This window comes from Cucumis melo, chromosome 11 (genome assembly GCF_025177605.1).
Source record: "Cucumis melo cultivar AY chromosome 11, USDA_Cmelo_AY_1.0, whole genome shotgun sequence".
Classification (NCBI taxonomy): Eukaryota; Viridiplantae; Streptophyta; class Magnoliopsida; order Cucurbitales; family Cucurbitaceae; genus Cucumis; species Cucumis melo.
Genome location: NC_066867.1, coordinates 25379670 through 25391193, shown reverse-complemented (window position 1 = coordinate 25391193; position 11524 = coordinate 25379670). Strand labels below are relative to the sequence as shown.

The window sequence follows — 11524 nt, the reverse complement described above, 5'->3', positions numbered from 1 at the left end:
CTTTCTCTCGTACTTCTCACTCTCCTTTCAGTCGAGACCTCCGTTAGGATCAAAGAGGTCTGGAGGACGGGTTCATATTCCATTGAATGACTCCTTCTACGGGAGGCCCTCAGTCTTTATTTATATCCATATTCACAGTCGATATTCTTCTTCACATCCGGAGGACTAGTCTGAAGGACTGATTTATATCCATATTAACCTGTTTGGAGGTTATGAAATAACTCGACTCAAAATGATGAGAGGTTTAAAGAATTTGAAAGCGAAACTCCTTCCTTGTCCTTTATTAGGAGTGCAACTCATGAAATTCCACTAACCCGGCTTGAATAGGATTTCTCAAATTCTTTAATAAGGAATTTGCTTTGCCCCTCTCCTTCCTAACCTCAGTCGAGTGGCTTCGCCCCACTCTTTATTTTCTTGAGGGCTCATTCTAATTGGATAAGGAAGGAATTTGCTTTTAAATTCTGAGATAATTCTTTGATCCTTATCAGTTGAGTTATTTCATAACCTATAGACAGACCCTTAATTGAATCCATATGAATCTAAAAGGAGAGGCGGAGTAGGAGTTGAATGAAAGTGAAAGTCCTTATCCTTCAAATCAAAAGGAGTGCAATGAAGAAAATTCCACTAACCCGACCTCCAAACTCCTAACTACAGCTCCTCTCCTAACAGTCGAGCTGCTTTTGCTTCTCTTAACTATCCATATTAACCTATTCCAAAAACAAAGGTCCAGGTGATAGCTTAATGCGAGCCCTTGTTCATTGCCTTGATAGGCTTGGAGTTGATTCCACTTTTATCTCTTCTTTAGGCTTGATTTTCTTCTTCTCCCTTGCCTCCTGGTTGTCTTTTCATCTTTTTTTCAATCAAAAAGCGTGAGGACCAAAGAATTTGAGATGTTAGAAGGTGTAAAATCAGTGGGTGTCGGAGCTACTATAATCGTTTCAGCGGGAGCTGCTGTCAGTATTGGAAACGTCTTTAGTTCATTGATCCATTCCGTGGTGCGAAATCCATCATTGGCTAAAAAATCATTTGGTTATGCAATTTTGGGCTTTGCTCTAATTGAAGCTATTGCATTGTTTGCTCTAATGATGGCCTTTTTGATCTAATTTGTATTCCGATCGAAAAGGTTTCAGTCTCACATCTTGAACATCAAAAAGTCATCCCTCTTCCTATGGTCGAGCTACTTCCGTCTCTCATCTAGAGCTTTTGATTTGTCCATATGAACCTGTGGAATTCAAAGCTAAAATTCTTGGAGAATTCTTTGACGTTATTCAATGATTCAATCGAGACCTCTAGAACTCGTTTGGAGTAATTGAATTGTCTTTATCCATTTCAACTCCTACTCCACCTTTATTTGAATTGGTTCTACGTAGCTTAATTAGTCTGAAGGACAAGTTCATATGGATTTTAGATTCCATCAGAGTGGTCCGAAGGCTTAAAGAATTTGAGAAAAAAGAGAGTCACTAGACTTGAAAGAGGAGGCTCGACTGAAAGAAGTCCAAGATTCAAGTTGAATCAATGAAAAGAGGTTCAACTGAAAAGAGAGAAGGAGGATTAATGGAATACGAGTTCGTTCGTCATTCCACTAGAAAGAAAAAAGGATTCCACATTCAAAAGGACCAGATAATAGCCTCAATCGAGTAATGGGAAGCGGGCTAGTCCCAGAAATGCTCGTTCCTCGGACGTTGGGGCTTACAATGAACCTTATGACTCTAACTCTTTAAAAAAAAACGTCTCTATAAATATAGATCAGTCTTGACTTATCTCAAGCAATGTCCATCCCATGTCTTTATTGGTTGGACCAACCCAAACGACAATTTCCGACAAGTCTTTCATCATTTTTCTTGAAAGGAGCAGAACTATAGGGATGAAATGAAAAGTGTTTCTGACTTTAACACCCAACAGCCCACTTGAGCAATTTTCCATTCTCTCATTGATTCTTATGTATATAGAAAAATTTTATTTCTCATTCACAATCCATCTTTGTTTATGATGCTCACTCTCAGTTTGGTCCTACTTCTGCTTCATTTTTCTACTAAAAACGAAGGAGGAAACTCAGTACTAAATGCTTGGCAATCCTTGGTAGAGCTTATTTATGATTTCGTCCTAAACCTAATAAATGAACAAATAGGTGGTCTTTTCGGAAATGTGAAACAAAAGTTTTTCCCTCATTCTTATTTCAGTTTTTTATTACCTGCAGGAGTCCCACTGCCATTAGCACTTTTTTTAGTACTCCTTGAGCTAATCCCTCATTGTTTTCGCGCATTAAGCTCATGAATACGTTTATTTGCTAATATGATGGCTGGTGATAATTCAGTAAAGATTTTAAGTGGGTCCGCTTGGACTATGTTATATATGAATAATCTTCTCTAATTCATAGGAGATCCTGGTCCTTTATTTATAGTTCTTGCATTAATCAGTTTGGAATTAGATGTAGCTATATCACAAGCTCATCATTCTACGATCTCAATCTGTATTTACTTGAATGATGCTACAAATTTCCATCAAAATGGTTATTTATTTATAATTGAACAAATGTGAGGCTCCGTAAGGTGCGAAGCGAAACGACTATTCAAGAGTGCATTATGAAATAACTCAACTCAAAAATAGATTATCAAAGAATTATCGAAGAATTTGAGAGCGAAAGCCATTATCCCTTATTATTCTTAGGTGGGAGTGCATTATGAAATAACTCGACTCCAAATGATAAGGAGAGGGGCGAAGCGAAAGTCATTATCCTTATTAGGTGGGAGCCCTTTTATTTTTTGAAATAACTCGACTCCAAACAAAAAGAAGAGGCTTTAGGAGTTTCAAGCGAAAGGACTTATTGCTTATTCTTAGAAGGAGCCCTTAAGATTAGAAATAACTCGACTCAAAATGATAAGGATCAAAGAATTTGAAAAGCTCATTGCATAAAGACTTATTCTTCCAATGTTAAGGATCAAAGCTCATTCAATAAAGAGACTCAAAACGAAAGGAGGGGGGACGGGTCGAAAGATCTCAAGCAGGGAGGGTGGATCCAGTCTTTCTTTCCCTCATACAACCCTTTGCTCCTTCTCCTTCTCCTTGTTCATTGACTTCCACTTTTGGTGCACTAGGAACTTCTTGTCCCTTACGCAAAGGTGAAAATGTGTTTCAATTGTCATAGGCGGGTCCAGTATTTCTTAGTACGAAAGGTACATGAGAGTTGGATAGACTCGTTTTAGTGAAATCTTTTCAAAATTCTTTATTAGGTCGGCTAACATATAGGATGAAAGTACAGAAAGAGTTGAAAAGACCTTTCATTGGGCACTTGCCATTCCAACAGAAAAGGGTCTTTCTATCCCCCGAGTTCATGAGATAACTTCAAGAGTCATTATCAGGGTCGAAAGTTGTTGGAATTTATGTCCTCAAACTTATTATTTGTTATTTGATTCAATAAAATTTATTATTGAATGCTATAATCGTAAAACCAACAAATTAAGGTCCCGAGGCTATTTTACTAAGTTTGTCAATACACTTGAACTTTATGTAGAGACATAAACATGGATTAAGTTCGAGTTAATAGTCCAAATAGTCTATAGTGTATGAATAAGGTTGGGCGCCTTATTATGGAAAAACACTATGGATGTTGCCCGCTTCGTAGTTAGTACAAACGAGGTAATCCTAAATCGTTCATGTAGAGACATGGGAGTGGGGGCGTCTTATGTAAATGGTTTGCATAAGACTAGAACCATGAAATACTCACTTTTAGTTATAACGTCGTAAACTATAAACTGACTATTTTATTTATAATGACCTAGGTAACTTGATCTTCATCCTGAGCTAACTATGAACTTCTGTTCGTTCGGTAATATCCTTAGATCTGCATAGGTGAGGACAACTAATCATCACTGACCCAATAAGCCTTCCATTTCAAGGATAAGACTGAGTGGATAGTTAGGGACATAGGGTACAAGACGGAATTCATTCCTACCCACTTCTGGGATAGTAGATAGGTTGTTCCCTTTAAGGACTGAATCAAAGTCTTAAACAAGGGGCCCCACTTTCTCATTGGTTCGAGAAGGATTCACGTTTGTAGGTTAGACCTTGAACCAATTGTTCAATAGTGGCTTGGTGGGTCTTAAGGAGCAAGATGTAATCTTGGGGGTAAAACGGTATTTTGACCCACCCAAGATTACAAACAACCTGTGAAGGATCAACTTACTCATCATGGTTATATCAGGTGGATAGAAATATATCTATAGTGAGGGGAGTGCAACTTAGAGTCTTTAATGGAATGACTCTTTAGTTAACGAATGTTGATTAAGCTTGGTCTAAAAGAGTTTAGCCAGTTAATCTCGAATCGTTGGAGCCCATGATCTATAGGTCAATTAGGTTCCCCTACTAGCTCATATGGATTCAACTAAGAACAATATGTTCAAATAATTTGAATTGTTCAAATTAAGTAAGGAGAGAGAAACTAACTAGTGTATATGACATAAGTTGGTAAATATAAACTTTAAGCTTTATGTTTAAATATGATTTAAATAATGAATATGGATTCATATTTAGAAGCTTGGAAATTTTTGAAACGGTCAAAGCTGTAAAAGTCAACATGTTGACTTTTTACTTTGAAAAACAAAACTTTGACCAGATTTATATTTTAGAAACATGAATGGGGATTCATACACGGGAGGTTGAAATTAGTCAAGACGGATAAAATAACGAAAAGTCTAATCGTTAACTTTTGACTAAGAAAAGTCAAAGTTTGACTTTGACTTAATTGCTCACATGACCAAATTGCCCTTTGACTAATATACTTATTAACTAAATGTTAGGGGGAAATGTGGCAGCTTATAATGCATTTAGAAGCCACTAATTCCATTAATAGTTAATTAATTAATTAGGTGTTGAGATTTCATGAAATAAATTGCATGCATTTTGCATGTAATTTTTCTATATATAAACTTCCATTTACAGAATGAGAAGATGATGATTCTGATGAAAAATCTCTCAACGATACACCTACCTCCATCCATCTCTCTAAAGGTTTCCTTCACAAAAACGAGTCCCATAACTAAGTTTTTAGTCCTGAGTTTAGTAGGTCAACATAGTGGTTGTCCTTTGCTCTTGATCTTCGGAGGAAAAGAAGTTTTGAGAACAAAGAAGAAGTTAGAACTACAAAGGTATGCTCATCGTTTACCTTCTTTCCTCTTCGTTTAGGACCATCGTTTAGTTGTAGCATGTTAATTTCTAATCGTTTAGATGCGTATAGAGTAAAGCATAATCCTTGTCTTCCGCTGTATGTTTCTCTGATGTTTTTTTTCCTTCAAAAGCAAGTCAGTAAGAACACCGCCTAGGCAGGAGAAAGGGCTAAATGGATCGAAAACAGAAAGGGCTCGACCGTTTGCAGAAGTTGCTTCAACCTTTGTTTCATGACATTCTCTCTCTTCTTCTCGCTTTCTAGAGGATCTCTTTGGCAAAGAAAGTGGCATTTCACTCTTTGTACTGGGATTTACATGATTGGACATAACAAGAAAAGGATCAAGAGTTCAGAGCCTCACCTTAGTCCTTAGCTTTGAGATCTCCCGATCAGTCGTCAACTCGGGTAAGCCTTTTCTCCCCTATCACTGCTTTAGCTCAAGTAGCTTATGATCTCCTGGTCTCTTCGAGAACAAAGAAAGGTTCGCTGAGAATACTTTGAAGTGCCCATTCCAATATTGTCTCACTTTGATAACTGATACGGGGAAAGAGCAATGAAAAGAGGGTTCCCTGGGCCTAATCTTCCTTCCCTTTCCTCGTGGATCTAGCTTCCAACCCCTCTCTTATCGAGCAGCTAAGCTCCTCTCGTTCGTCAGAGTTGGACCATTTACTCAGAGTTGCATAAAGGAGTTAGACTCAGTGTCGACATAGGAATTCAGTCTGAATCCCACTACGCTATTGAGCTCTAACCTCTTTCTGAAATTAGTCTTTTCCTTGGAACGAACCATTCCAGCACCTCTCCGTTAGGAGTCTGAAAGCGAAGGACTGATTTATGGAATCAATTCTTCTCCTTCAACCCTGCACCTCGTCTCGTCTTTATCAGTTTGTTTATAGTGAACAAATCGAGTTTGTTCATTCAGACGATGATAAATAAAGAAGACTTGGTTCATCATGTTTTCTTCGTTCAGGATCTTTCCCCTTCTCTGAAAGTAGTTGTAGCGGTAGTCTAGAGTTGGTACGAAGGTTGACCTCTTAAATTAGTCGGGTCAAGGCTGCTTAGAACCGACTCTATATTTCTCAATCAACCTTTGTCTCGGTAGACGCAACTTCTCCTTCTTTTTTAGTGTACGGACAAGCAATTGCATATGTCAAGCTTTCATCTGCTAGAACTGAACCAGGTGCCTCTCCTTTCGCCTCTCCTTATTGGTCGAGTCTAACCAATCCCAATAGTGGGCCTACCACCACCTAGTGGCTCTTCCTTCGCCTCAAGTATTCTATATATAAGTATAGAATTAGAAAGAGAATTCTCTCCCTAAGAAACCAGCATAATAAGAAAGGCTCGATGTAATTGAGAAGAGCTTGACCTCTTTCACAAGTTGCTGATAGAGAAGTTCTTTTTGTAGCAGTTAAAGCTGAAGTAGCTCTTTCAATAATTGTTGTGGAAGTCGATGAGAAATAAATAGGAACCTACGACAAGGTTTAAAGTACAGGAATGTCCTCTGAACTGCTCCTACGAAGTAGTCTTTTTCTTTCCATTAAAGAAGACTATCAAAAGACCTACTTAAAGGATTAACGAGTCAAAAGAAAAGGTCTTTATGATTTAGATATAATATAGAAAGAAGAAAAACAACTCAAGAGACGGAGTAGGAGCAAAGAATTTGTGAAGGGGAGGGAGCGAAAGCGGCTCAACTGTAAGGAGAGGGAGCAAAAGCGGCATGATTGTAAGGAGAGGAAGACTAGAAAAAGGCCTGAAGCGAGTTCTAGAATGAGATAGAAAAATGCAAGATCACACACGGAGCGGTACAAAGAATATTAAATTTCTCTTCTTCTTTCATTCGCGAGAGAGAGAGAGATTTGGCCTTTGGTCAGAACCATGAAAAATGGGTCTTGTCTTCTCAAAATTCAACTCAATTGAATCTCACCTTAGAAGTCTGATCAATTCCTTCTCCGTGGGTTTAGCTTGAATCAATAAACAAAGGTTTGAGAAGTGACTTCACAGGTGTGAAGCAGCTCGACTAACAAGGAGAGGAGAGGCGCAAAGAATTTGTGAAAAGGAGCCCTTAGATTAATAAAAGAAAGAATTCTCGAAGCATAAGGAATAGCCTCCGTAAAGAGTTGACTATTTAGTACTTTGATTTTTTGGCTAAAATAGCTTAATCTACATTTGATCATGTAATGGCTTATTAAAGTCAAGTCATGAGTTGGAGGATGTTGTTATGATGATGGGGGATTCAGAAAGTGGTCAGAGGATAATAGGCAACATATGTGATAGTGGCCTAGGAAAGTTGGATTATGGGAAAGTGGAAGGTGGAGGATGTTGGTATGATTGATTGGGGGGGAGGCCTAAGAGAGTTGGATTATGGGAAAGTGGAAGGTGGAGGATGTTGGTATGATTGATAGGGGGTTGGATTTTTGTATAAGGAGGAGGATGACTAAAGGCTTTGGATTTTGGAGGAGGTGATGGGAGTGTTCAGGAATATGATGGCTAAAGGTTTAGGGTTGATGGTTGCACCTGATGGAAAGCATACGAACGCAGCGAAAATCAAGATCGGATTTTTTACCTTAATTGCAACTAAACTTATTTTAGTGATTAACATGCATACTACTAAAAAGTCCTAATTACACTAATTAAGGTTAAGATAAAACACTTACCTTTGTAGCTTTTCGAAGCTCCAAATCTTCTCCCAAACTCAAACCGAACCACCACTAGAATTGACCCGCTATTCTTCGGACTTGGAATCGGGTTGAGGGACACGTTTAAGTGGAAAAATTAGAGAAAGAAATGAAAATTGGAGGAGGAAAAAAAATAGGGTTTGAGATTTGGAAGAAAGGCTTATTTGTAATTCAAAAATACAAATTGGCTAAAATCTTCTTCCATTTGAAAAATGCCCCTTAAATAGACAAATTACATGCAAAATTTTCATGTAATTAGATCACCAAAACCCAACACCTCATAATCCACTAACCATTAGTGGATTGATTCACCATTCCATTTTCTCTTGACTCATGCATTGGGTTCCAAGGAGCACGGGGGAGGTGTAAGAGGCGTGGGTGGTTTTGTCTCTCAATCACAATATTTCAACACAGTAAAAGGGAAGGAGAAAATGATAACTCCACAAGTCAAAATATGTCATAAAGAAGAGGTGACTCGAGATGCAAAAGTGACAAGAAGAGAAGTAATCACTCGAGGTCATCCATTGGAAGTATTAATATAGATCTTGATGCCGATGAGGACACACCTAGCAACAAAGGAGTTGAGGTAATTTACTTTTTTGTCACTTTTAGTTTTTTAACGATATAGGATCAATTGTTCTTAACTATGCTTTTAATATTTGTAAAAGGAACACCATGCCAATTGTCTATAGGATTCAATCACATTCTTTACTATTTAATATATATATATATATATATATATATATATATATATTAAGTCAAAATGATTAGAAAATGTAATTGATCGCGTTGTTAAACAATTAGAAAAACATATAATGCTAAACAATGATGTTGTACAACTAAACGATCGTGTAGGATATCATTTATAAGATGTACAATTTATGCGATCGTGTAGTATATTATTTAAGCGAATATGTATATATACAATTAAACGATGGTATTGTTGAATATGAACAATCGTGGTAATAAATGTAATTGATTCCTTTGTACGTTTTACAAGATAGTGTAGGATATAAAAAGTGAAATGGAATATGGATTTCTCGAGTATAAAATAAAGAAATTTTTTAATGTTAAATTTAATGATTTGAAACTTTAAAAACATTATAAATCATCTCTAAAATATTGAGAAATTTGTAGGTCGAAGGATGGAGCAGTATCAATGTATTCTTAAGTTGACATTCTTCTTTCGTTTCTCTTGCTGTTTTCTCCTTGTGTCGAGACTTTTGTCTTTTTTTGCTGACTGACATTATTTTTCTTTTGCATTTCTCTAATTTCTCTCTAGTTTCTTTTTGTTTCAACTTCTTCTGGTTCTTAACTGCTATCAGTGTCAATTTCTTCTTCAGTTTCAATTTCGTTATTATCAAATTCATCTTCATCAATCAACTTTTGTCTTTCTTTTGTTGTATCTTTTGTATTTTCTTCCCCTTGTTTTTCTATTTTTTTTTCTTCAACGATTACAATATTTCCCAATTGAATTTGGCTTCGTTTTGTTTTGTCTTCCTGGCTCATATTTTCAACTTCTTCTTCTTTTTCTCCATCTTTAAATTCAGTTATCTGAATGTAAAAAGAGAATGTGTTGTCAAAATGATTATGCAACAAAATGTAGACATCCATGCAATATAAAGATCGTTTAAATATGTATACACGATCATGAAAGAAGCTGAGTAGTAAACAATTAAAAAATATATAAATGAAAGAATTACAAACTAAACGAACAGTCGTGTGAAATATATAAACTATCGTTTAATATAATTAAACGATCGTTTAGTTATTTTAAATGATTGTTTAGTTATGTTAAACGATCGTTTAATTATGTCAAACGATTATTTAGTTATGTTAAACGATCGTTTAATTATATTTAAAAAGATCGTTTAGTTATATTTAAATGATAGTGAAACTAGTTGTATATTAAACAAAGTAAAACCTATGTCAATACGTGTGTTTTTGGTGTTCCTAAATGAATAAGCCAGTTGTTGTTTTCGTCTTCTTCATCTATCTGCAAGCACATAAAGTAAGAATGTTCAGATACTTCATGAAGAAAACACATCCAGACAGATAACTTATATCTGTCAATACGAGGTATTTTTATTGTTTGGAAAAGAGTGAAACCTGCGGCAATATTTGTGTTTTGGGTGTTTCTAAATCTGTAGTTGCTATTGTTTCCAAGCTACTTTGTGTTTCCAAAACAACAGTTTCCTGTAAAGAAAAAGAAACAACATAATTGTGTTTTATTTTATTTAAAAAATGATGAACATTAAACAAAACAAAGGACTGGAAAATGAATAAGGCACTAACCGTAGGGCAATTTGTTGTTGCATACTTCACCATTGTATTAACTTGTTCATCATCATCAAGAAGATCAAGGCTACAAGTAGGTGATCTATTTTTCTCCACGACTTTTGTATATGCAACTTCTTTCTCATTCTATTGTTGAAGTTTGGTTGATGGTGGTGGAACATTCAAGCTTGTCATAATCATTGTCAACATGCATTTTATTTCTTTTATTCCTTGTCTTAATAATATTTGTTTTGTTTCTATTTTTTCTTGATTTTTTCTGATCACTTATTTTATTTAAGATTTTATTTGTTTCATTGTTTTTTCCATTTTTTCTCCTTTTTTTTTTTTTTTGTTGCTCTGCTTTTTCTTTTCTTTCCTGCTTCTCAATATTTTTGAAATATCTCAAAATTGTTTGAGACTCTTCTTCAGATGAGTCTAGAGGTGTCATGGAGAACTACAAATAAAATGATATTACATTATTAGTGGAAAAAGTAGAAGCAAAGGTATTGATAAACAGTGATACATTTATATCATCATCTATTCAAGATAGACATGGATAGAAAATCTTTCATCGTCTGTCTGGATAGACATATATATAAGCATGCTCTAAGTTTACTTACATTCTCAAATTCAAAAATGTCGATGTTTAGAGTCCTCCAGTCACTTGTTTCCAAGCATTCCCATGTTACAATTGGTGGCCCTTCCTTTGCAAGCTTTCTTCCAAACCCAACATCTAAATTGGAAAGTCTTGGTGTTTCCTCAAAAGCCTAATAGACTAAAGCTAGGGGAAATCCTTGAAGGTATACAGCATCCTTGTCACTATAGGATGTATTTTTCAAGAACTGATATGTTCGGATGTATGATAACCTTTCCCATGGATAGCCGTTGAAGATTTCTTCATTATCCAATATGTCTAGATGTAGGAGATTTATGTGGTTGTGTTGCTTTGGGAATTAAAAATGCTTCTAAGATATAGAGGTTAACTAGTTTTTCTTTCAATGAGTCTTCCTCATTGCACAACGCTTTGAAATTTCTTTCTATATCTCTTCTTGTTATAAAATATTCATGACGGAAAAACGCATTTTTCAGACCATTTTCTTTTCTTTCTCCTATATTTAACTTAGGGAATTTGTGATCTTTTAGTCCAGTCACAAAACAAAAGTCTTTCAGCCTAAATTCTGCTATATGTCCATTGAAGTTGAAAGCAAGGACATTAGTTTGTTTTGTATGGCATTGTTTTCTTAATAGAAAATTCAAGAATTGTGTTGGTATTTTGACCATTTTAATGTTAAAGAACTAGCCAAAAGGGCTGTTTGTCAAAACTCAAGAGAGAATCCTTTTGTCTATTTTTGACTTGATCTGATTTAATGTTTCTAAGTGATAGTATATAGTAATTCTAAGGTTTTTTTTGTTT

The 11524-nt window shown here is 35.7% G+C and overlaps 1 pseudogene; it reads left to right on the top strand.

Moving 5' to 3' along the window:
- Positions 1-890: 890 nt before the first annotated feature.
- Positions 891-2538, top strand: LOC127143953 (ATP synthase subunit a-like; annotated as a pseudogene).
- Positions 2539-11524: the final 8986 nt, after the last annotated feature.